Source organism: Tupaia chinensis, unplaced genomic scaffold (genome assembly GCF_000334495.1).
Source record: "Tupaia chinensis unplaced genomic scaffold, TupChi_1.0 Scaffold000096_1, whole genome shotgun sequence".
Classification (NCBI taxonomy): Eukaryota; Metazoa; Chordata; class Mammalia; order Scandentia; family Tupaiidae; genus Tupaia; species Tupaia belangeri.
The window spans coordinates 785,556-813,514 of record NW_006159558.1 but is presented as its reverse complement, the minus strand read 5'-3'; positions in this window follow the sequence as shown (position 1 = coordinate 813,514).

The following is a 27,959-nucleotide window of genomic DNA, read 5'->3' as shown; positions in this document are numbered from 1 at the left end:
CTGTGATGGAATCTTAGTGATGTCTCAGAAGGACAGGTTTAGAGGCTGACACAGGGTTCTAGAACTCAAACCATGTCATTTTACAAGTGTATTTTTGAACATTTTTTCCTATAATGGCATCTAGAGTTCTTGCAAAGTGAAGAATTAGCTGAGATTGGGAATAGTTTATGACAAATGAGCTAAGGGTTGGTAACTTCATCAAGGTTTAGGTTTTGATGTAAGACTTAAGTAAGTTTTTAATCTAGAAGAGCAAGTAATCTTTGAGCCCTATCATCAAGGAACAGGTATTTTCTGGAGCAAGATGCAGTTATTCTTAGGTGAGGCCAGCACTATTGAACATAGGGGCAGGAACGTGTATCTGTGCTATCCGACCAGAGGGCAGTGGGTTATGCTATTTCTGCTCTCAGACATTGGACATTTTGCTGTGAATTGCTATTTATAGGTAAAATTTAATACATTTGTGTCAGATATAATCTCAAACAGCTTCCTTGGATGCAAGTGAACCTATGACCTGCTTTTAACTAATAAAACATGACAGAGATGGTAAGAAGTTGCTTTTGTGACTACAGTACATAAGCTTGTAAGTTCCATCTGGAAGGCAGAACTCTCAATTGCATTTTTGGCTTCCACATGGCAATGAACTGAGCATGGTCCCTGGACAACTGCCAGGGAGGAACTTAGTGGAGTCTCTGGCTGAAAACCAGCAAAGAAACTAGATTCTCCATCCAGCCACCCACAAGGAACTAACACACGTGGACAATCATGCGAGATTGACAGTGGGTCTTTCCCCTGATGAGTTGTCAGGTGAGTGCTTAGACCTGGTTGACATCTTCACTGTCTCTGGAGAAACAGAAGGCTTAGCTAGATCATTGCAGATATATGATTCATAGACACCGAGATAATATAGTATCATGTGTGTGTTTGAGCTGCCACATGTGATAACATGGTACACAGCAATGGTGACTACTGTTGCAACATCCAAAACTGGATCTCCACCTTACAACTACAGAAGGTATTAAATAAACCCATTCTCTTCTTTCTCAGTATTAGTTTTTCTTTTCTCACACTTGTACTCTTTAGTGTAATCTCTTTCTTTTCTTTTCCTTTTTTTTTTTTTTTGGAGAGGTTTTTGCTATAGGGTATGTGCGCTCGCCAGACAGACAGAGAGAGACAAAGAGACAGAAAGTGAGAAATTACTCCCCAGGAGGGATGACCAGGTTGCAATCCCTTCTCCCTTCTCCTCTTGGAATCTTGGGTACACACACTCACACACCGAGTGTGAGTTTAGAGCCACCTGGTCTGGGACTTGAACTGTGATCGACTACGTGGAAACCCAGCAATGTAACCATTATGGCATCTGCTGGTCCCTACAGTTTGATTTCTTTCTCTTCCCCTTTCAATCTTTTTCTTCCTTCCCTTCCTTTTACATTTTGTACACTTTCTTTTCTTTGCTATTCCTTCTCTTTGCCTCTTTCATGTTTCTTGGTAAACTGCATGTTGAACGTGTTGTTGGTTTAGTATATAAATGTCTACAAGATGATTTCTCCTCAGCCCACAGAGACCCAGATACTGGACAAATGTCTGAAAGGTCTGTGCGGTAATGTTTATTCACAGGAAATTATCAATCATTCTCATGGTATTGACATCCAGAAGGGTAGTGTCCAGATTCCCTTGCTACTGTTGAAAAAAAAGAGTTGAATAGAGAAAAGATACGTTAATTGCTTTCCTCGTTTTTACCTGCACATTTTACCTTACTTTTATTTATTATTCTTTGTGTGTGTTTGTTGCTTTTTGTTTGTTTTTGTTTTTAGGTTTCTGTCATAGGGTGAGTGCTCTTACCAGAGAGATAGGTGAGAGAAAGTGAGAAATCACCCCCTGGGGAGATGGCCATGCTGCAATTCTTTCTCCTCCACTTTTCCTCCTGTGATTTCGGGCATGCTCGCACACATGCCTGGTGTGATTTTGAAGCCAACAGCTCTGGGCTTGAACCATGGTCATTTATGAAGGAGTCCAGCACCTTAACCATTATGCTACCTGCTGGTCTCTTACTTACTTACTTTCCTTTAGGATGGATATTTTAGATGGGTTTGGGTTTTAGATTTCAAACATGGGACTTTCGGAGGAAAGTAGGTTGAGTTTGTGGAGTCTGTTAACAATGGAGCAAGCTTATGGGAAGCTGAAATAGGTATGGGAGTGAGTGCTAGAGCGTGTATTTTCCCAACACCCTCCTATAGCAGTGCCCACATCTATGTCCTCACTGGTCTCTCTTGACGGTGGGCTGTCTCTGCTACTTCTTACTCACACTGTTCAGTCACACTGTTTCATTTTATGTCACTTTCTTTTATTTTTTCAAAAACTTTGCTTTTTTTCCTTCCTTCTTTCCTTGGTTTATTCATTTGTTAGTTCCTTCTTTCCTTCTCTCCTTCCTTCATTTCTTTCCTGAGCCAGAGGCACAGAGCGAGGTAGACAGCACCCTCAACAGGGTCTGCACTGCAATCCATCTCATTTCCCCAGTCCTAGATCATGGGTATGTGTGTCCAGGGTACTTAGCGAGGTCGCTGGACCAGAACTCAAACCTTCCCATGGGGCCAGTCTTGCAGAGCATCGCATTGCCTTGGTGCCACTGACCCGGCTCCAGCTGATGCCATTTTCTGCACAGTCTGCAGACCTGCTATCTTCCCTGGGAGACACCAATTCCAGCCATTCCACACCATTTTTAAAACACATCACCCCGTGCATAGCCACTTGTAAGCCTTGGGATATTTTGTTTTGTTTTTTGCTGTTTTTTAAAATCTCAGAATGTCCTGTCACTCCACCGTTTGGACAGCAAAAACACCTCTGATCACACTCTATCACAAGGTGCATCTTCACCATTCAGTGATTTCCAGTCTCCCAATCAGAATTAAGCTCTATCCTCTCTGTTATTGGAGCACGTTTTCTAATACTCAGTTCTACTTACAAGCCATTTTGCAAGTCATTATGTCTCTGCCCCACTATAGTTCATGCTTCTTAATAGGACATCCATTTTTACTTTTATTTTCTTCCTTCTGGGGACCTAACATTACAGATTTCATAAAATACTAGCTCGATATTTTCTTGATACCAGTTCATTTGTAAAACTTAAAAACAATAACTCCTCCTGGGGACCAGCAGTTAGCGTAATGGCTATGTTGCTGGATTCCCATGTAGTCGACCACAGTTCAAGTCCCGGACCTTGTGGCTTAAACTCACGCCGGGCGCATGTGCATACGTGTCCAAGATCCCAAGAGGAGAAAGGAGGAGAAGGGATTGCGGCGTGGCCATCCCCCTTGGGGATGATTTCTTGCTTTCTGTCTCTCTGTCTCTCTCTGTCTTTCTGGCGAGTGCATGTGCTCTATAGGAAAAAAATACAATACAATACAATTTAATACAATACAATAAAAAAACCCAAATCCTTAAGAAAAAAGGGAGAATTAATTTTAAATTGTCAAATTAAACATGTGACTTTTTGAAGTTGTTGCAAAAATCAGTACTAATAAATCAAATATATCAATTGAAGACATATTTTCCAAGAAATTGAATAATAATTTCCTAACTGTCTCTTTTTTTCCCCTAAGACTTCCCAACTACTCAGGATTGGAGAGCCAAGAAAATTGAGGTTAATTTATCTTCTACTCAGTGAGAATACAATTGCAAAATCCAGTAATTTGCAGAACACTCTTGGATCTTCTTTAGCAGTCCTTAGATGATAGATTTCTATATTTCCCAATTTATGGGTGCAATCTCAGCATCTCTTGGTATGGCTCTATTACTTTTCATGTTTTACCATCTCTTACCTAAAACATTTCTTGAAAACAAAAGTTCTAATTTTTTTTCGCTGTGCGGTGTGTATGCTCTCCAGAGAGACAGAGAGAGACAGAGAGATAGAAAGTGGGAAATCAGCCCTCAGGGGCAATGGCCATGTCTCAATCCCTTCTCCTCTACTCTCCTCTCAAGATTTTGGGCATGCATGCACATACACAACTACCAGGTCTGGGACTTGAAACGTGGTCGACTACATGGGAGTCCAGAAACATAATCATTATGCCATCAGCTGGTGCCAGTTATGTAAATTTTTATCAAAAAATATTACGAGTTTAAATTATGTCTAATCAAGTAGCTACTACATGCACAAGTAATCCAAAAACATATCTATAAACTGGAAAAACACTAATATTTATGATCTCATTATTTAATCACTTCTATTTATTAAGAAGCCTTATAATTTCATTCAGCTCCTTTCCCAATTTTGTTTTTATTATTTAAATATAAATAATGAAATCATTGTTCCAGCTTATGATATTTTTACATGGTGAAGAAGGAAACACACTTCAATACATTTGAAACATAGTTAATTCTGTGTCCATTTATAAAATGAAATGTCTATGGACATTAAAACCTTTATGCAATGAAATGAAATCTAATTTATTTTTCTTGGTAACAAAATACAGGTATTCAGTAATATTCTTACTACAGATACTAAATATGTTTTTACATGGTAAAAGAAAGTATGATTTTACATTAGCCATACTTTCTCACCTGAAAAATAAGAACTCATACTAAAAAAGAATAATAAAGTACTTAGCTCTATAGAGCAATTGCTTGGGCATTTTAGCTCTGCAGTTTGTTTTGATAATGTCAATGAAGAAGAGGTACAACATGCCAAATATATGGCTTTTAATATCGAGCAAGAGTATGACAAATTGCATGACCGTCTGTGCCTTTGTCTTTGGGGAGATCATCCGTTATGTAACATCAATAATTGTGACACGTTGAGCATTAGTTTTTCTCATGAAATTGGAAGTATGTTTAAAGTTTTCTAAAGCATAAATTTGTGAAAGCTTGGTATGTGACTATTTCATAAGAAAAAGTTGGTTGAAAGATTAATATAAAACATACAGACAAAATTTCACTTAAAAATAGTGAAGTAGACATGTATTCTAATTAAGATGTTCTTTACATTCTCATTTATTTAGAGGACAAAAGACTGTAAAATTCAGATGTCAGATTTTATCAAACGATAGTAATTTTACTTTTGAAATACTATCCTTTCTGGGCCAGCAGGGGGCGTGGCGGTTATGGTGCTGACTTCCATATAGACTTCTGTGTTTGAAGTCATGAAATCGGTGACTTGAAACTCAAGGGCATATGTGTGTGCTTGCCCAGAATTCTGAGAGGAGAAAGGAGGAGAGGGAGTTGCAGCATGGCCGTCCCCGTGTGTGTGTGCGTGGGGGGTGATTTCTCGCTTTCTCTCTGTCTCTCTGGCCAGTTGGCCAGTATATGCACCCTATGGCAAAAGTCTCTCTCTGACAAAAAAAAAAAAAAAAAGGAAGAAAGAAAGAAAAAATACCACCCATTTAAACCTAGTGTATAATTTGGTAAATCTAATCATCTCTATGGATACTTAAGCACTTGACTTATTCTTTTTTTTTTTTTACAACCAAGCGCTATTTATTTATTTTTAATTAAATTGACATTTAATGTTCATTTATCTTTACAGTGTACAATATTGCTTTTTTCAGCATCAATACCATGAATATCAGTCAAGTTTAAGACATTACTATATACCTTATCATCAGCAAATAACTTTTCATTTGTTTGTCAATTAAATGTACTTGTTTAATTTTTTTCTTCCCATTTCCCTCCCTCTCTCTATTACTCACCACTATACTGCCCCTATCCTTACTACCTAAAGTATTTACCATTGCCCTCCTTGCTTCTATGCCTTTCAGACTTTCAGTTTCTGCTACATAGCTCAGACAATCAGTATATATTGAGTAGGAACGTACAAAATTTGTCTTTCATAGTCTAGCTTGCTTTGCTTAGCATTAGGTCTTTCATATTGGTCCACTTTGTATCAAATGTCAGGATCTCATTGTTTTTTATGGCTGAGCAGTATTCCATTGAGGACATATGCCATATCATCTATTTTTGGACCTTGGGTTGATTCTTTGTTCTAGTGATTGTAAATAATGTTGCAATAAACATGGATGTACAAGTGCTTTTCTGACTGAGGGTTTTTCTATCCTTTGGGTCAATACCCAAAAGTGGAGTTACTGGGTTGTATGGTAGTTCTATTTGTAGGTTTCTAAGGAATCTCCTTGTCATTCTCCCAAGTGGTTGTATTAATTTACATTCTCACCAACAGTGTAGGAGAGTTCCCTTTTCACCACATCCTCACCAGCACTTATCATTATTTATCTTCTTAATTTTTGCCATTCTGACTGGAGTTAAGTGATATCTCATTGTGGTTTTAATTTGCATTTCCCTTATTATAAAAGAAATTGAGCATGCTTTCATATGCTTTTTGCCATTCATATCTCTTCTTCAGATCTTCAGAGAATTGTCTTCTCAGCTCTATTTTCTATCTTTTAATTGGATTGATTACTTTCTGATAAGCTGCTTGAGTGCCCTGTATATTCTGGTTATCAGTTCCTTATCTGAAGTATAACTTTCAAATATATTCTCCCACTCTGAGGGTTGTCTTCTCACTCAACTTATTGTTTCTTTGGTCATGCAGAATCTTCTTAGCCTAATATATTCCCATTTGTCTGCATTTGGGACTATTGTCTGTGCTTTGGAGGTCTTCTTTAAGAAGTCTGCCTACTTCAAGTTCTCTGAGAGTTTTTTTTCTGTGTTTTCTACCAGTATTTTTATAGTTTGAAGTTTTATGCTTAGATTGTCGATCCAGTTTGAGTTAATTTTTGTTATTGGTAAGAGATAAGGATCTAGTTTCATTCTACTACAAGTGGATATCCAGTTTTCCCAGCACCATTTGCTGAAGAGATTTTCTTTTTCCTACTGGATTGTCCTGTGGACTTTGTAAAGGATCAGTTGACTGTACGTTTTGGGGTTTGTTTGGGGTTCTCAAGTCTGTTCCATTGGTCTACCTATCTGTTTTTGTGCCAATACCATGCTGCTTTAATTATCATAGTTTTGTAATATGTTTTGATGTCAGAAAGTGAGATGCTGCCTATTTGCACAGTATTGCTTTGGCAATACAGGACATTTTATGCTTCTAGACAAATTTTGTGATTTTTTTTTCTATTTCTGTGAGGAGTATCTCTGATAATGTATCTAGAATTGCATTAAATTTGTAGATTTTAATTTAGGCAGGATTGACATCCTGATTATTTAATTCTTCTAATCCAGGAACAGGGGATGTTTTTCTACTTTTTTGTATCATTTTAAATTTCTTTTTCTAGTGTTTTGTAGTTTTACTTGTAGAGATCTTCAACATCTTTGGTAAGGTTTACTCCTAGATAACTTATTTGGTTTGTGGCTATTGCAAGTGGAATTTCTTTCTTCAATTCTGTCTCAGTTTGTCCATTGTTCTTTCTTCTGCCTGGCCCAATCTGCTGTTAATGCTTTCTAGGGAAACTTTAATTTCTTGTATTGTATTCTTCATTTCCAGAAGCTCTGTTTGATTCTTTTTCAGGGTACACATTACTTTACAGAATTCCTCTTTCTTGTCCTGAAATGATTTTTTCATTTTCTGGAACTGATTTTCTGTTTTCTCTTGCAACTCATTGAGTTTTGTCACAATGAATATTTGGAATTCTTTTTCTGACATTTCCATGTATTTCTCTATGCAATCCACTGTTGGTGAGGGGCCACTACACTCACCTGTGGGAGAGTTGCCACCTTATTTTCTCTTCTTTTTTTTTAGATCTGTGCTGATTTCTAGTCATCTGATGCAGTATTCACTTTTTTTTCTATTTATTGAAGTGGATTCTGTAGTACTGGTACAGGGTATTACACTCCTAGTTCCCAGGTTGTGTTCCTACTGGAGGGCTCTGTCTCCCAGGTCAGAGCAGTTAGGGTAACTTCAGGTGCTTGACTCCACAGTCAAATGTCCAGCTATTGAGATGGTACCAAGCTAAGGAGGTATTACTTAGTGAAAGGGGTCAAGGTGCTACATGGGTTGGTGTACCAAAAGTCCCAACATTGCCCCCCCAGCCCTGAGGGCAGGCTCATCCAAGGAGGCTTGCCCAGACTATGCTTAAGTATCGCGGTGGGCGGCGCCCAGGCTGGGAGCTTGGGAGCAACTCAGGCTGCAGAGTAATGGGAGACAATGTGAGGAAAATTACAACGTAGCTCCCAAGCCTTGAGCGCTGGCTTACCCTTTGATTTATTGAAGAATAATTTGTATGACAATATATACTATTTGGTTTTTGTAAAGAATTTGTTAATTTACTATGCATTTTAATATACAATTTTCCAGTACAAACTGAGTTTTGAATATATTTAATTAAGCCTAGAGTCAAAATAATTACTCACTACCAGAATTACATAAATTTTTAAAAACTAGAATAATTTTTAAAATATTTAATTATGTAAGAGATAAAGAAATCTAAGTCCCTTACATATAATTGTTTGCCTGAAAACATACCAAGGTTAGCAAACTGTCTGCAAACATCTTTAGAACCTCCAGCTATAGAAGTAGATATATAGAGATAGAGAACTGGAAGGTGGTTTTCAGTTCTAATATAACAGCACCGCAGCCTTCTAGCTACCTTCCTGAACACGCGGCCCTTCCTGCCATTTCCCATTCCCACAGAATGGGCTGCCCTGCAAAACATCCCCTACGTTCACCTTAGGGGAAGATAATGTTGATGTATGCCAAATGCTACATGGATATTCACCAAGAGGAAAGCTAATCCACTAGAGTTAGTTGCAAGAGGAGTCTTAAAAGAGGAGGGTGAATAAAATTCATATTACCATGGATGGAGGATGAATTGAAGGTAGTTAATGAACAGATGCTTTTTTTTTCTTTTTTCTTTTTTATTATCATCATAATCTTCTTTATATTACATTGGATTACATATAACTTTACAGTGTATTTCATTGCTTTTTCAAAAGGGAATGCCATGCATGTCAGTCAGTACAGAGCCATTAATCTCTCCGCTTCAACATTCACTATCTTTTCTATGTTTTCCCCAATCAGTATTATTATTATTCTAATTATTTTTTAAAACAGTCAGATGCTTTTTCAAGAATGTCAGTGGTGGTAGAGAATGGGGGATAGCTTGAAGATCAAGGGAAGTTAACTAAAACTTACTGAATAGAGGATGGGCCTGAAAGCTGTAGAGGAGCTAGATAGTAGTGCCGTGTAAGCAGTGCTCTGTGAGGCTGACTACATGGGCAGTGGGGTGGTGGTCGGTGCAATGGTGTACTTTGTAGTATAAAAAAATGCATATGTAAAATATGCACATTTAATTCAACATATTAAGTTAATTATAAGTGCATGCAGATATGTTATTGAGAATGAAAGTATTGAGGTTATATCGAGTTTTCTAGAAATAAAAAAAGCAGACTTTTTTCCTTTTTAGAGAGATGTTTGCTATAGGATACATGCACTCGCTGGAGAGACAGAGACACAGAGGAAGAAAATGAGAAATAACCCTCCAGAGGAGATGGCCATGCTGCAATCCCTTCTCCTCCATTCTCCTCGTGGGCTTTTGGGTGCACACGCACACATGCTGGCGTGAGTTTCACGCCTCCAGGTCCGCGTCTTGAACTGCGATCAGTCATGTGGTAGCCCAGCGACATAACCAGTACTGCTGGTCCTAAAAGCAGATATTTTTAAAAATGAATTTACACTTTGTTGAATGGGGACCATGGCATGGCCCCACCTGTGGAGGGTACTCGTTACTCTCTCTCTCTTTCTTTTGCACACTTATGCTCTATTACAAATAAAGGGAAAAAAAAGATGTCGTAGTTAAGTCTTTGAGTTATTTTAAGGGTTTGGGATTAGATTATCACAATCTAGTGTTAACCCTTAACTCCAAGACCATGCATCCAATAGGCAATTAACCTAAGGATTTAAAGGCACTGGCTACATTAAAAATCCAAAGCACCCACATGCTAAGATTTTACACTTTCCTTCTTGTATGTGAAGCTAATTAAATGTGACAACACAGACACCTCAATAACAAATTAATTCTACATTAAGGATTAGCTGCCTGTGTGTCTAGAATTGATCAAACAAGAAGCAATTTGGCAAAAAGGAGAGAACACATCATTTGAAGCACAAATAGCTGAGTTTGGGCTCTTTCTGAAATTTATAACCTTGGTAAATGAGTGTCTCAGCTTCCTCATCATTAACTAGATGCAAGAATATCTACATCATCTTGTTCAATATAAAACGCTATATAATAATGATATGACATAAATTATTCTTCTATCCATGTGCACATGCCATTTAATGATAAATCCTCTAACTTTTAATATTTGGAAGTTGAAGAGTTCAAAGAGAGCTGGCCCAGTCTGACTTCTCTCCTCACATGACATTTGCTTGGCCCATACGACCAACCTCCATCATGTTTTCAGTCACATTCCATGGCTGGTTGGTTCCCCAGGGGTCAAGCTCTTGGAGATGTCATCTGCTAATTTTCAAGTTGTCTCCTCCATCCTGACCTCCTGTAAACTGACCTTCCATAGATGCATATTCATTAACTATCCTCAAAGCATCCTTAGTGGGTGTCATTGATATTTGTTTAAGTCCCAGTCTCAGGAGGCCAAGTATCACCCCACACTCATAGATTGACATAGAAATAATCCACATTAAGATTCACAGTGAGTTCTTAACCATGTCCTGTAGTGTTTATGTGGGAGAACTCTAGATTCTGACCGCCTGGTTCCACAGCCTCGTTCCATTAGTAGTTATTGATATTGGTGAAGCTTTCATTGATTCTTCTGTAAAATATAAAGGTTAAATGTAAAGTTAAACATATGTAATTATTATTTTTTTTGAGAAGTTTTTGCTATTGGGTGCGTGTGCTCACCAGAAATACAGAGACAGAGAGACATCCCCCTGGGGGGATGGCCACGCCACAATCCCTTCTCCTCCATTCTCTTCTTGGGATCTTGGGCATGCATGCACACATGCCTGGTGTGAGTTTAAGCCACCAGGTTCAGGACTTGAACCACGGTCAACTACATGGGAGTCCAGCGACATTGCCATTAGGCCAACTTCTGGGCCTGATTATTTTTAAAATTAGAAACAGGAAGGCAAAGGCAATATGAAATACATATGGAAACATCATAAGGATGCTAAATAGAGGCCAGACTATGAAGAATGTATAGGAAATGTTGCATTTTAATTTATACACTTTTCATGGTGTGACTAAACATTTTATTTGAATCCAATTTTTTTAATTAATAAAATATGGAGGAGTCATTCATTTTCTTAGGAGTGTCATGGAAAAAGCATTGAATTATCTTTTTGTTTTATTTTAAGTGTCTTAGAATTTCTATTAGTTAGCCTAGTTTGCATTACTGTAACTTATCCGTAGCTTAACAATTGTTGTTTTAAAGTTTATGAGAAAAACCATGTTAAAGATGAAGACATAGCTCCATGTCTAAATATCGATCATCTAGCTATCCATCTATCAATCTATCATTAGATACACATAAAGTGATTTTTGCACACATATAATAGCCTTATAGCGTTTACTCAATCTATTTAACATTATTTCTTTTTTGTTTTTTTTAATTATGATTTCTGATATATCTATATATATATTAATTATACATTGTTGTGGGGTACAGTATGGGTTTTTTAAAAAATAATTATTTATTTAACTTAGTTTATTATTATCATTATTATTTAATTTGCTATAGGGCATGTGTGCTCACCAGAGTAGGGGTGGGGTGGGAGAGAGAGAGAGAAGGAGAAAAAGCAAGGTGTTAGGTCTGGGATTCAAATTGTGGTTGGACATGGGAGTCCAGTGCTTTAACCACTATGCCAGCTGCTGGTGCCAGTCTGATTTTTAAAGCACACATACAGTGCGATAATCAAGTCAAGGATGTTACCATGTTCATTATCTTCAACAAAGAGCATTACACTATGTTGGGCACCTTTGATATTTATTCTAGTTATTGTTTTTTTAGAGGTATGTATTTGATCAATGCCCTTTTCACTTTGTTGTACATTGTTCCATAACTTACTTGCTGTGTTTAGAAGCATTATCATGTGTGTTGATCATTTTTTCAATTGAAAATTTTCTGACATGCAATTGCAGAACATACCTCAAAAAAGACAAAGTGTGCTTAAAATTTCATCTGTGTATACAAACAAATCTTGTCAGTCATAATTTTTATTTCTTTTTCAATTAAGATATAATTGAAATACAGTAAAACTTGGCCTTTTTAGTTTATATTGTTTTTTGACAGAGCTTGAGAGTTTTGACAGTCATGCATCTACACCATAATCAACATAGAATATACCAAAAGTTTGAAAAAATTCCCTTTGCACCTTTTTTAGCCATTTTACTAGATTTTTTTTTTTGAGAGGTTTTTGCTATAGGGCACATGCGCTCGCCAGACAGACAGAGAGAAACAGAGAGATAGAAAGTGAGAAATCACCCCCCAGGGGGGATGGCCATGCCACAATCCCTTCTCCTCCATTCTCCTCTCGGGATCTTGGGCATGCACGCACACGCGCCTGGGGTGAGTTTAAGCCACCAGGTCCAGGACACGAACTGCGGTCGACTACATGGGAGTCCAGCGACATAGCCATTACGCTAACTGCTGGTCTCTATTTTTTGGTATTTTTTAAAAAGAATTTATTTAATTTTATTTATCATTATTACAACCACTCACGCAATAGAGAGAAAGAAAGAAAGAGAAAGTGAGAAAGCAAGCCATCACATCTGGAACTCGAACTGCAGTCGACCATGTGTGAGTCCAGTGCCTTACCACCATGCCACATGCTGGAGCCTACTTTTTGGTATTACATTATGGCTTGAATTTGCATTTCTCTTCTGACTAAAGAGGCTGAACTTATTTTAATGTATTTTAATTTTATTGGGTAGTTTGCTTTTTAGATTATTGAGTTTTGATGGTCCTTTATGTATTTTTGATATCATTTGGTATGGTTTGATTCTTCTGCAGAATTCATGTGTTAGAATTTGATTGTATTGTGAAAGTATTGAGAGGAAACTTAATGCTGTTTAAAGGTAGAGCCTGGGGAATGATCAGGTGAGAAGGTGAGTCATCTGTGAAATTGACTCCTGTGGTGTTTTGTGAGGAGAGACACAGTGGACACAGAGATGTGCCCTTCTGTTCTCTTACAGTGTGACTCCCTGCATGATCCAGGGACCCGACCACCAGGAAAACCAGTACCCGACGTTCTCCACATGTGGCTCCTGGGCCTTGGACCTCCAGCCGTGAGCTGAATAAACGTCTATATTGATGAATCATCCAATTTCAGGTATTTTCTGTAATTAGCAATGCAATGTTTTAGAATCCAAGTTCTTAATCAAATATATTATTTGTTACTATTTTCTCCAATCTGTGGCTTCTCTGTAAATTCTCTATTCATTTAAAAAATAAATCTATAATGTTCCTTTTATAGATTGATTTTCATATCATATTTAAGAATTCTTTGCCTAGCTATGATCATGAAGATATTTTTCTGTGTTTTATAGATTTAGCTTTTACATGGAGGCCCACAAAAGAGTTTGTGTGAATTTCTGTATATGAGAAAAGAATTGATTATTTTGGTCACATGGATTATTTCTGTCAGCAACATTTATTTAAAACATTATTCTTTATCTCCTGAATTGGTTTCAGCTCTGAAATGGATCAATTAAATATATATATATGTATATATATGTATATATATATTTGGATATTCTATTATGCTATTTTGATTGTTATTTTCATGTTTTATTCAGTAGCATACTTAACTATTATAACTCTTCAGTAAATTTGAAATCAGGGACAATTTTATTTTCTTTTTTCAAAGTTATCTGGACTATTCCAGCTAATTTAACTTTCAGATCATTTTTTTTTTTGAGAGGTTTTTGCTATAGAGTATGTGCACTCGCTAGAAAGATAGAGAGAGACAGCAAGTGAGAAATCACCCCCAGAGAGGATAGCCATATGCTGCAATCCCTTCTCCTCCATTCTCCTCTCAGGATCTTGGGCATGCATGTACATGTGCCTGATGTGAGTTTAAGCCATGGGGTCCAGGACTCAAACCGTGGTCAATTACATGGAAGTCCAGCGACTTAGGCATTACACCAACTGCTGGTTCCTACTTTCAGATATATTTAAAAATCAGTTTGTCAACACTGTAAATACATATGTGATTAAATGAAAATTAAAATAAAGTTTAAAAAAGCAAAGCAATAAAACAAATTTGTCAATACCAAAAAAGTATTTAAAGTATATTCTTCTGGAATTTTGGTAGGAATGGAAATAAATATATAGATCAGATTGTGAAAATATTCACATGTTAATAATAGTAATCTTTAAATCCATGAATACATTATATCTATTTATATATCGTATTGTTCTTTTATTAATGTTTTGCAGATTTCAGCATATAGCTGTTTCTCACATGTATTTTTTAAAATAATTATTTATTTACTTACATTTATTTGTTGTTATTATTATTATTTTAACTTGACCACAGAGAGAGAGAGGGAGAAAGAGAAACGGGAAGTGAGAAAGCAGATAGCCAGGTCCAGGACTCGAACTGGAGTTGGCAATCTGGGAGTACAATACCTTAACCACTATGCCACCTGCTGGCCCACTCACATATTATTATCTTGCATCTAAGTTCTCATTTTTTTATACCATTATAAATGACACCTTTCTATTTATATCAACTTTCAATTTCCCATCACAAATATATGTGTGTGTGTGTGTGTGTGTGTGTGTGTAAAAATCACATTTTAAAAAATGTATTAACCTTGTATCTCATGTAATTGCTAGACTTTCTTGTTACTTTAAGTAACGTTTGTTGATTCTCTAGGACTTTTATTTGTGAAATATCAATATGATGTCTAGAAAAGGAGAGTTTTTCATTTTTCCTTCCACCATGAATATCTTTTATTAACTATTTTTTGTGGTATTGCGTTGATTAAAGCTTCCAATACCATGTTAAATAAGAGTGGTGAAATGGTACATCTCGGACCCACCCTGGAAGGCAGTGGTTAAGCACTGCACAGAGGAAGCTGGGTCCCACATGACTGACCAGGATTGACATTTCTAGCCTCAGTGGCTTGAAATACATGCTTGGAGCATGCCATGATATTAATAGGATAGAGAATTTAACAATAGAGGTTTGTGGTGTGACCATGCCCTCAGGGAGGTGTTTGCTCTCTCACACACACATTCATGTGTCCTCTGCCATGAAAAAAATACATAAAAATGATTTTCAGAAGAACAGTCTTGCATTGTTCCTGATCCAAGGGCAAAAGCATTTACTTTTCCATCAGTATATATGACATTATTTGTAGTTCTTTCTCAGGTAAAAAAGCGTCCATGTGTTTTATTTCTAAGCTTTTTCAATGAACATACATTTAACTTTTAAAGTTCTTTTCTGCATCTATTGAGAGGATCATATTGGCTTTTTCTTTAATCTGTTGATGTGTAGAATTACATTGATAATTGAAATTTAAACTAGTCCTGAATTTGCAGGATAATCCCTATTTGGTCATGATTTATTTGATTTTGTTATTTTAAAAAATTTTGGATTTGTTTTACAAGTTATTCATTAAAGATTTTGTTTAAGGGTTATTACTCTGAAGTTGTCTTGTAATGGTTTTGTTGATGTTAGTGTCAAGCTATTGCTGCCCTACTAAAATGAACTGGGAAGTTTCTCTCCCCCTTTGTTTATTCTGGGAGAGACAATTTAATGAGAACTATTCATTCCTTAATTATTTGGTGAAATTTACTAGAAAGTCTATTTGGAGTTTTCTGTTTTGGAATTTTTTTTTTTTGTACAAATTTAATTGCTTGATAGATAAAGGAACTATCCGAGTTATCTAATTTCTCTTGAATGAGCTTTAACAATTTGTAACTTTTATGGAATTTGCCCATTTAATCAAATTTGTTTAATTTATTGAAGATAATTTTTTGTAATATTAACCTGTAATTCTCGCAACTTTTAACTATGTATACAGATATCCTTTCATTTCTGTATGTAATTAGTGTTTTCCTTTCTCTTTTTCAGTATAGCTACATATTTATCTAAGTTATTACTTTTGATGAATAGTTTTCATTAAATTGATTTTTTTGTTGTTGTTGTTTCACTTGCATTGACTTCTGCTTTTATCTTAATTATTTAAATTATTATACTTGCTCTGGCTTATTTACCCATATTCCCTCTATTGTTTTGGTGAATATTAGAACATTATTTCAACTATTGTTCATTTTCTAATATAAGCATTTAACGCTATAAATTTTCCTCTAGTAACCCATTTTAGTAGCTAGATCACACTTGCTTTGAAATGTTGGATTTTCCATTTCATTCAGCTCAAAATATTTTATGATTTCTTTTGTGATCTTCATTTTAATTCATGAGTTATATTGAAAGGCATAGCTTAATTTCCAAGTATTTTAACCTTTTCCAGATATCTTTCCTTGTTGGTCACTAGTAAATTCTCGTGTAGTCAAAGAACATCCTTTACATGATTTTAATTCTTTAATATTTGTTAAGGTTTGTTTTCTATCCATAATATGGTTGATAATGAATATCACATGGGCACTTGCAAAGAATGTATTCTGATGTTATGGATGTCAGGTTCTGTAAATATCATTTAGGCCAAGTTGTCTGACAACATTTTTATGCACCACCCCCGACCTTGTTTTTCTGCTGGTTTTAGCAATTAACAAAGGGAAAATATTAAATTCTCTCACTATAATTGAGTGTTTTTTATAACTTTTTTCAATTCCCTCAGGTTTCTAATGCAATTTTTAAAATTACCACAGGGCTTTGCTTGCCAGAGTTAGGTGGTGAGAGAGAGAGAGAGAGAGAGAGAAAGAAGAAGAAGAAGAGAAGAAGAAAAGAGCAAAGAAAAGAAGCTCCCTCACAGCTGAGCATGATCACAGCTAAATCCCTTCTCCTTTTCTTCACCCTGTCAGGATTTAGGACATGCATATACACATACCTACTGTGTTTTTCAGATGTGTAAGGGCTGGGATTTGAATTGAACTGTGCAGCTGGCATGTGGGATCCAGCTCCCTCAACCACCAGGCCACTGAGCTGGCCCCATCCTTTAGCTTTTAATCTATCTTTGTTCATATATTTAAAATGAAATTCTTGTTGATAGCATGTAGTTGTTTCTTTATTTTTAAACCATCTGATAGCCTGTTTTTAAATATGACTTCTAGAAAGTTTAAATTTAATGCAATTATTAATATAGCTCAATAAACATCTACCAATTTTTGAACATGTTTCCCATTTACTCCATATGTGCTTTGTAATTTTTTCCACTTTCTTTTTAACTGAGGTTTTATGATTCAATTTTATCTTTATTGTCTTATTATTTATAATTTAAAAAATTATTTGAATGAGTGTCCTACTTTGTACAAAAGTCATACGTAATTAGTTGTAGTTGCCTTTCCTTAACGTATGCTGCTTAATTACATATTTAATATTTCCCATTCCATACATTGCCTTTTGATTTTGTTGATTTATTTCATTGCCATGTAGAAGATTTTTAGCTTTATGCAAACTCATTTGTTTATTACTTATTTGCCTGTGCTTTTGGTGTCATTACCAAAGAATTGCTGGTAAGACCAATGTCAAGAAGCATTTTCTCTGTTTTCCTCCAAAAGTTTTACAGTTTAAGGTTTGTGTTAATTTTAAGATTTGTTTTTAGTTGATCTTCACATATTGTATTAAATAAGGTCATAGTTTCATTCTTGTGTATGTCAATATCCAATTTTCTCAATACCATTCATTGGAGAGATGTCTTTCCTCTATTGTATGTTGCTGGCATCCTTGTGAAAAACCATTACTATTCTGTTTTTATTACTTGTAGCTTTGTAATATATTCTGAAATCAAGAAACATGGACCTATTATTAATTCATCCCTCTCATTCTTTGCTGTCAAACACTTTGTCTTTACTACAAGACACAATTTATTGGTGCTATTTTTGTATTATCTGCTAAGATATATTTTAGAGCCATTAAAACAATAAAAGTACATTTTATAGCTATTATTTATTTAATGTATGTATTCTTTCTGCCTGAAAGACTTTCTGGAATTTTTTTATAATGCATACCAATAAGTTAGGTCACCCCCTCTACTCCTTTAATTCTCTTATAGTTTTGATGGATATTTTGGCTGGTTATGAAATTCTAGTTTGACTTTCCTTAGCATCGATGATGCTGCTCCACTGTATTTTTGGATTGTACATTTTTTAATAGTAGACATATTTGACTATTACCTTTATTCTTCTATGTATACTATGTCGTTCCATGAAAAACTTTAAAATTTTCTTTTTATCTTTGGCTTTCAGTGATTATACTAACATGTATCTGGATTCTTATTTTTTTGAGATAAATAAATTTCTGACTGAAAAATATTCCCTTTTTTTCTCCCCTTTCTCCCTCCTATCCTCCTCTTTTTTCTTCCTTTATGCCTTTCTATTTTATTTACTAAGCCTTTAGTCTGGATATTGAGCCAGTCCATTTAGGAGCTGATTTTTTTTTTTTTTGTGGACGTACTTAATGTTTTAGAGAGTAACTATAACTTAAAATAAAATCCATTCCCAAGGGAATTCTATCTGTAGAATTTATTATCTTTCCATTCAAGTCTCTGATGGTAGACTCTAACCTCAATATAGAATCTGATTTAACAAGCATGTACAGATTCAGTCAACACACAGAAGAAATAATACCAAAATTCTTATCTTCCAATTATATTTTAAGAAACCAGAATTACAAAAATGTGACATCAGGAAATGTCATAAGAACTAATTATGAAGACATTATTTGTCTATTACAATTTTTGCATATTTTAAATAAGTATATACTTGACTTATTTTCAATGACTTTGTGTGTGTGTGTTTCTTATATATTTACTATTTTTTCTCCCCCTTGACTCCCTCCATATCACCTTCAACCTTTTTCTACCCTTGTCCAGTAAAATTTAAATTTCTTTAACTTTTATAAAAATAAGATTAAATGTGTTAACTATATACTTTTCTTTCTTCTCCTTGGTGGTCATCTTATATTGTACATTCCTTTCAGGATAATTTTTTATGAATAATTTACTTACAGAAACTTATATTCCCATTAAATATTTTGGTGAAATGTCTTCATGTTATCTTAATTTTGTTTTAGAATGACACAGCATGACTTATGACAAGTATCATTTAAAGTGGCACAGTGTTTTTATATGATCAGCTGCTTATTTACATCCAAGTTGATTAATCTAGGTAGTAGAAACGTTGATAAACGGCCTTCTAGGTTGGTCCCCTAGTCTAGTTATTAAGAGATCCAGTTCCCACATCGCTGACTGTGGTTCAAATCTCAGCCTTGGCAGCTTGTAAAACATGCTGATTATGTGCATATGCATGTCCTGAATCTTGATGGAATGAAGTAGAGAAGTGATTATGGAGTGGCCATGCTCAAATGGGGGTGCTTTCTCTCCCTCTCTCTAATGAGCTCCACACCCTCTGGCAATTAAAAGAATAAAAAGGCTTTCCATCTCACCTTTACGACCTCTTTTTGTTAGAGGTGATCATATATTTAAAACTGTCAGAATGTTTATGGATCCTCACTGTATCATCTACCAGGTTAGTTGTCAATCTCAACTTTGCTTCATGATAAATTTAATAAAAAGAAAATTTCTAAATTCATTAAAGAGATGGACAAATTTTATCAGTCTTGAATACAGGAAAACCACATAATGATGGATGCTTTTGTTATCGTACATATCTAAAGTACGTTTGTATGTCTTGTGCTTTAAAATATAATTTGAAAAATATTTATTGGGCCAGCTGGTGGCATGGAGATTAAGGCAACTGGACTTCACATGTCCAACCATGAGGTTAGAATTCTGGGTTTGGTGGCTTGAAAAATACACTAAGCATGTGTTAGAGGTGATCATATATTTAAAACTGTCAGAATGTTTATGGATCCTCACTGTATCATCTACCAGGTTAGTTGTCAATCTCAACTTTGCTTCATGATAAATTTAATAAAAAGAAAATTTCTAAATTCATTAAAGAGATGGACAAATTTTATCAGTCTTGAATACAGGAAAACCACATAATGATGGATGCTTTTGTTATCGTACATATCTAAAGTACGTTTGTATGTCTTGTGCTTTAAAATATAATTTGAAAAATATTTATTGGGCCAGCTGGTGGCATGGAGATTAAGGCAACTGGACTTCACATGTCCAACCATGAGGTTAGAATTCTGGGTTTGGTGGCTTGAAAAATACACTAAGCATGTGTGCCTGAAATCCTGGAAAAAAAAGAGAAATGGAGAAGAAAAGGTTGGAGAGTGTCCATCCTCCATGAGGCATGCTTTCTCATGCTCTCTCTCTAATGAGTGTATGTGCCCTCTGGCAGATTAAAAAGTAAAAAGGAAAATTATTAAATTGTGTATACATAATTGTACTAGAAGATGTTTAATTGAAAAGCATACATGAGTCAATCTCTTTGCGGTCTTAAAATTGGTTACAAGAAATAAAAACTGCATTTGATAATAAATACAATTATAGTGTATGCTGAATGTAGATTGTGGAGAAGTTATTAATTTTCTTTGTTTTAAACACTTATATTTGATCTTAATAAATATGTAGTTAGCATTTAAAATAACTCAGTAGTAAACCTATGCTTTATAAAAAAGTTTTTTCAAAGTATTCTGGGGGCCTAAGAATATTCAAGGAACGAGAGGTTCAGGCTCAAGCTCTAAAGCTATAGTGAAAATGAACAACAAACCCACATCAGGAAGTGGTCCTTCAGGGGTGCCAATGTTACACTGAAAGAAAATTTCCTCTTAGTTTATCAGGACAAAATTTGTTGTGGAACAAATGATCTGTTATACCACATCCTCAATCTGGTTCCTCAGAATAAATGCTGCTGTTAGGATCAGAATTTATATATATATATAAGGTTTTTGCCTTAGGGTGTGTGCACTTACCGGAGATAGAGGGAGAGAGACAGAAACAGTGAGCGATCACTCAATCCAAGGGTGGGCCATCATCACTCAACCCAGGCCCATCAGAATGCTTCTCTGAGATTTTCAAATTAGCATTTGACTTCACTTTTCTTTCTGGCCACCAAGCTGTGTGAAGGTGACCTTGGAGCTACTGACAACCATGGTTCCTGAGATACAAAGCACAGACTAAATCAAAACCCAGAACTTTCAGAAACAATAAAATATGCAAGAAAGTAAATGGTCAAATGACAAGATTTTATTCTGCGTGATTGCATTTATATAAACTTTTAGAACAGGCAACATTAACTTATTTTGGTGGAAAGTAGAGTTTTGATTTCTTGGAGGATTGACTTGCAAGGGACACAGAAGCTGAAGAAGGGCAGCATGGCAGGTCTGACTCTGATCCGTAGAAAGGCCTTCTTGAGAGGTTAGTCCTGGCTGGCATCTGGGAACTATTTCAAGTTTCACCTTTCTCTGATAAGAATGGTTCATGGCCTAAACTGTGAAAACAATTGGTTTATGCTGAACACTTACTTTTTTTCTTGCAGTCTGAACTTTTATACGTGCTAGGCAGAGCAGGCCTATGTGGCTCACCCTGGTAAGAGCCATGGGAGCTGTCTCTGACGAGCCTTCCTGGTGAATAGCATTTTGCACTTCCTACTGCAGTGGCTGCTGGAGGAAGGAAGCTCATGTGTGGGACTCCAGTGGGACAGAAGACATGGAAACTTGCACCTGGTTTCTTCCAGACATTGCCATATGTACCCAATCACTTTGCTGACTTTGTTTTTTATTTAATCTTTTTTTTTCTGTAATAAATCACTGCCATAAATATAACTATCTGCTGAGTGCCAGGAGTGCACTTAGCAAATCATGAAAACTAGGGGCTTTCTTGAGGACCTCTGTGACAACATAAAGGAATCTTAATAGGAGTGTGGTTTATGGGAGTATATTCATTTGTCAATATTAATTGAATGGTACACTTAAGATCTGTGTATTATACCCCATGCAGTAATCATGAGGATAAAATGGTGAAAAGAAAATTAAAAATCTAAAATTATATTGGACGCTATTCTTTAGTCTCATGCTCCATCAAAGAAAGAACCGTGTTGGCACAATGTAAAGAGCAGTCAACCGCTGTTTGTTACAAAGACTGTTCAGTCATCAAGCATAGAATGACTCCACAGTTCTGCCAGGGCCTCGGCAATTCCCCACCCCACCACCCCATGGCAATGATACATTCACGTAGTTCTGATAGATTTGCTTCCTCCTGCCTTATGGTTATTTAGCAAGACAATTAGCATTGGATTGGAACAAAATGCATTTCCAATTTATTATTATTATTATTATTATTATTATTATTATTAAACATGAGAGAGAGAGGAGGCCAGGATTTAAAGAGATGGTTTGGTTTGATTTGATTCAGACCAGCTCTCTGGATGCTAGATGGTGGGTGCATTATATGATAGACTTTTCAGCATATTATCCCAGCCACACAGCTCTTCGCATGAGCAGGACCTTGTTACCACACCATCAGTTACTCAGCAGTAGTATGTGAGATAATTCCCTGTAAATGCTACATGAAATTAAGATCAGTGGAAATTCTAGAAGAACTTGAATTGGAATTTATTCTTCTAATAGATATTTCAGTGGGAAAAAGGTTCCTAGAACTTTCCACTCTCATGATCATAAAAGCATAAATATGTAAGCATGGCATGTGACCACATAAAACAATTAGTGTTTACAAAATCTTTCTTGTGGATAAAATACTCTTTTAGAAAAATTTTCTCAGGTATAGAGCCCTATGGGATTCTTTTTTACAATCTTTTTCTTGAGAAAGAGATAACACATTATAAAAGAAAAAATAGTTGGCTTTATTTCTGCTTTCACTAAAAATCAGTCTATAATAACAATCACAGAAAGGCCACCTTTTAGGCTGTTCATGAAGCCGACCATCCATTTGTAACCAATCCAAGAATTTCTCTAGCTCATTCCTTCACTTTTTGTTTTTGTATGTCACTTTGCCTTTCTGGAACTTAGAATATCATGTTGACCACAAGGCTATTCCTGCAAACTAATTTGAATCATGCTAACATTTGCTCAGTTAAACTAAACTCAATGAAATTGGCTGTACTTTTTTTCTGTTAACATTACATTTAAACAGATTTCTCATTTCATTGGCGTTTATTAGGTTTAGAAGTGAAAAGTAGAGGGAGGATTTGCTAATGCTGAAAATGTCTTCTTCATTGGCATGTATTATGTAAGGAAAAATTTGTAGGTGTCAGATAACTGGCGAGGGGATATTTTCTTGCCACATTTGCTTAATTAGGGTGGGTACATTAAGATGTTATCTACTAGTATGTAAGAAGTTGCCCATAAAACTGAGGAAAAACATGAATTTGACATCATTCATTAGTTCATGTAATTAATCTAGACCAACACCCAGAGTAACTTGCCTCTAAATTATTATACAGATTGTACAGTTTTAGTATAATCTACTGAAAATCAAGCAGAAATCTCTAGAACCCAATCATTTTTTGAAAAGTTTACTAGCCTTAACAGCTCATCATCCACTGTACCAATGTGTGTTTGAAAGAAGCCTCATAAAAAAAATCAGAGGTAAGGTTATATATTAGGTAGGCAGAATAAATCTAGAGAAAAAATATTTTTCCCCTCAGAAAGCATCAAAATTCAGAGGGAAATGACAGATTTTATTAGAAAAGTAAGAACCTAACAGTGTCCTGCAAAGTAATGGCCATAAGCTGTCACGTCATAACATCATATTTTTAAACTCTTAGGAACTTCTGTGATCTTGTGATTAAAGGAAATGGACCACATTGCTTTTAAGTCAATCATTTATATTTTATGCTGTCATATATAATTTGAGCATAATAATGTCAAAAATCTACTTTAATAAGCATGTTTACAAAATCCTTAAAATTTCAAAGATGTATAGGTTTTATGTTTTGTTATTACTTTATAAATTCTAAAAGATAAGTTTACATAAATTTTCAACTGGGTGAAAACTGCAAATTTCTAGGAATTTATAAAATGATTGGTTGAGTGGATTTTAATGGTTGTTAAAGAAGATAATTATGTATAAAATAACCCAGATGTACCAATTTGGAACTTTTAGAAATCCTTCCAGTCTTTAATACACAGATATCATGTTTTCCATTAAACTTACTAATTCTTTCTAGGAACAGACTCCTGCCTGTGTTATACAGCCACTGGCCTCATCTTTAAGGCATTGAAATGCCTGGAACTGACGATCCAGACATGTTGCCCATGTAATGCTTAACTTCGTTGAATAATTATGCATTGAGGAGTGACTACAGAAATGAAGCTATCTTGATGAGATAGGTGATGATGATTTTGGGTAACAGAATCATTATTTTACTGCCTATTTTAAAACTGCCTGTAGACAGGCACAAATTCTCAACATGATACTCCTTGTCTTTCTTTGTTCAAGCAATGAGAGTTATGCTATATTTCTGCAGTTGGTTAGAAATGAATGCAAATCTGTATGTGAAGGTGGACATTATCATTATTGGATATTCAATGTGGAAATCATATTGTCTCATCTTTACTACTCAGTGGAAGTATAAATCCTGAGGCTAGTCAGTGCATTGGTGCCCTTTAAAGGTTACAACTCTTCTGTAATGAACAACTCTTGGGACCAGCAATTAGCATAATGGCTATGTCATTGGACTCCCATGTAATCGACCACGGTTCGAGTCCTTGGACCCAGTGGCTTAAACTCACGCCATGTGTGCCCAAGATCCCAAGAGGAAAATGGAGGAGAAGAGATTGCAGCGTGGCCATCCTCCCTGGGGGGGTGGGGTGGGGTGATTTCTCACTTTCTGTCTCTCTGTCTTTCTGGCAAGCACATGCACCCTATAGCAAAAACCTCCCCCCCCCCAAATAATTAACAACTCAGTTCTGCTTGAATGATGCCTTAGATGAATATCATTCAGTTGTCAATAGCAATCATCAATATACAAGGAACTAATAACAGTGCTTTCTAAAAATTGTGAGATGAAATTGACAGGACTAAAGGAGGAAATACATAACAGATTGAAAATTATTTAGCATAATATTAGCAAATTAGATTTAACAGCATGAAAATTAAGTTAACATATGACAACGATGTAAATAATTTTTATCATAGAAATATATATTTGATTAGGGGACAGCAGATGGTATAGTAGTATGATGCTGGACTCCCATATGGTCAACCACGGTTTGAGTCTCAGATCCAGAGGCTTGAAACTTGCACCAGGCACTTGTGTGTGTGTGTCCAAGATCCCAGGAGAAGAATGGAGGAGAGGGATTGTGGCTGGAGGGAGATTTTTCACTTTCTCTCACTGTCTCTGCCCCTCTCTCTCTGCTGAGCACATGTGCCCTAAGGCAAAAACCTCTAAAAAAAGAGAAATATGTATTTGAGCAAACATCTGAAAAGCAATTGATCCAGTTTACCTCGTTAAGAAAATAAAGGTTAGAAACAATAAAATTATTTCAATAAATATGCAAAAGTATTTTTTTTAAAAATCCGTACTTATTTATGATAAAACTATATGTAAGCTATGAATTGAAGAAACAAACAAATGAACAACAGAAAGAAGCCAGAACCAATTAAAGAAGGTTGAAATCATATCAAGTAACTTTTCTGATCACAATGGAATGACACTAGAAATTAATAACAGGAGAAATTTCAGAAAATTTGTGAATACATGTAAATTAGACAACATACTCTTGAACATCCAAAGAATAAAGAAATTAAAAGAAAAAGGAAAAAAATCTGTGACAAATGAAAATGTAAACACATTATACCAAAACTTATGGGATACTGCAAAAGAACTTTTAAGAAGAAAATTTATAACAATAAATGCCGACATTAAAAAAAGAAAAATGATCTCAAATAAATAACTCATACTAATCCCCAAGGTACTAGGAAAAAATAAACTAGTTCTAAAGATAGTAGAAGGAAAGAAGAAATAAATATAAAAAAAAATGAACTAGAGACTACAAAAAGTATAAAAGTTCAACAAAACTAAGAGTTTATTTTTTAAAGATAAACATAATTGACACACCTTTAGCTAGCCTCAGAACAAGAAAAAAGATTTATATAAACAAAATCAGCAATGAAAATGGAGACATTATAATTGATACCACAAAACACAAAGGATTGTAAGAGACAACAATAAATGAAACTATCCACCATAAATTGGATTACCTAGAAAAATGGATAAATTCTTAGCTACATGTAATTAACGAAGGCTAATAAAGAAATAGAAAATATGAACAGACCAAGATCAAGTAAAGTGACTAAATAGTAATAAAATCTCTTCCGTCAAAGAAAAGCCCAGGACCTAATGACGTCACTGTTGAATTCTACCAAACATTTAAAAAAACTAATACCAATTCTCGAATTCTTCCAAAAATTAAAGAGAAAATACTTTCAAACTATGTTTATAAACCTGACATTACCCCGATACTAAAGCCAGACAAGGAAAGTGCAAGAAAAATAAAATATGAACTAGTATCCTTAGTCAACACAGATGCAAAATCTTTCAACAGAATATCAGCAAACTGAATTCAACAAATTGTTGAAAGGATAATCCATCACAATTAAGAGGGATTTACCCCTGGCATGCAAAGATGGCTCAAAATATGCAAACCAATAAATGTCATACATCACATTAACAAAATGAAGGATTAAAATCATATAATCATCTCATTGTGCAAAAAAAAATATTTGAAAAATTTCAACATCTTTTCATGATAAAAGCTCTCTCTCACTAAATTGGCTATAGAAAGAATATATCTCAATTCAACAAAGGCCATCTATGACAAACCCACAGCTATCAGTGAAAAATTGTAAGCATTTGCAATCTGGAACAAGGCAAGCATTGACGACTCCACTAGTAACAAAGCCCTTGCTTGAGTAAGGAGGCAAGAGAAAGAAATAAAAGGCATCCACATAGGGAAACAAACAATAAGTAAATTTGTCACTGTTGTTCACTGTTGGCTAAAGACAATATTTTGTACAATATTTTTAGACAATCAAAACTCCACACACAAAATTAACTTGTTAGAACTAATAATTGTAGCATCGTTTCAGGATATAAAATCAACACTCAATAATTAGTAGTATTTCTGTACACTAACAGCAAACTATCTGAAAAAGAAATCTTGAGAACAATACCGTTTATAACATCTACAAAAATGCCTAGAAATAAATTTAACCAAAAATAGGAAAGACTGGTACACTGAAAATTATAAAACAATGTTTAAAGAAATTGAATAAAGGCCAGCCCATGGTTGGCCTTTAGGAAGCTTTGATCCCATGTGACTGACTTTACTGTTCATGTCCTGGATCTGACAGTTTGAGAAACACACTAAGCAAATGTGTGCATATACCCAAAATCCTGAAAGAAGAGAGAAATTGAGAAGAAGGAATTGCAGTGGTACCTTTCCATGTTGGGGTGGCTTTTCTTCTCTCTCTCTATGTATCTCTGTCTCTCTCTAGTGAGTGCATGCACTATCTGATAAATTAATAAAAGAAATTAACAGAATAATATGCAAATAAATGAAAGATAGCCAATGTTCATGGATTGAAAAAAATAATATTGTTAAAATGTTCATATTACCTAAAGAGATCTTTAGATTCAAGACATGTTGACCAACAGAACAGAATAGAGAATTCAGAAATTAACCCACATGTGTAGGTTCAATTTTTTTTTTAAATAAAGACTTCAAGAATAGGAAATAAAATTCTCTTCAATAAATGATGTTTGAACAACTGAATATCCACAAGTGGAAAAGTGAAATTAGACCCTTATTTCACATTATATACAAAACGAAGTCAACAAAAAACAAGGAAAGCAATAGGCAGGGCACAGAGAAAATTGTTGCAAATTATAAATAGAACAAAAAAACTCTGTCTAGAATTTACAAAGAAATGTACAACCTAATACAATGAGGCAAAAAAAAAATACAGCAAAACTGACTATATATATAT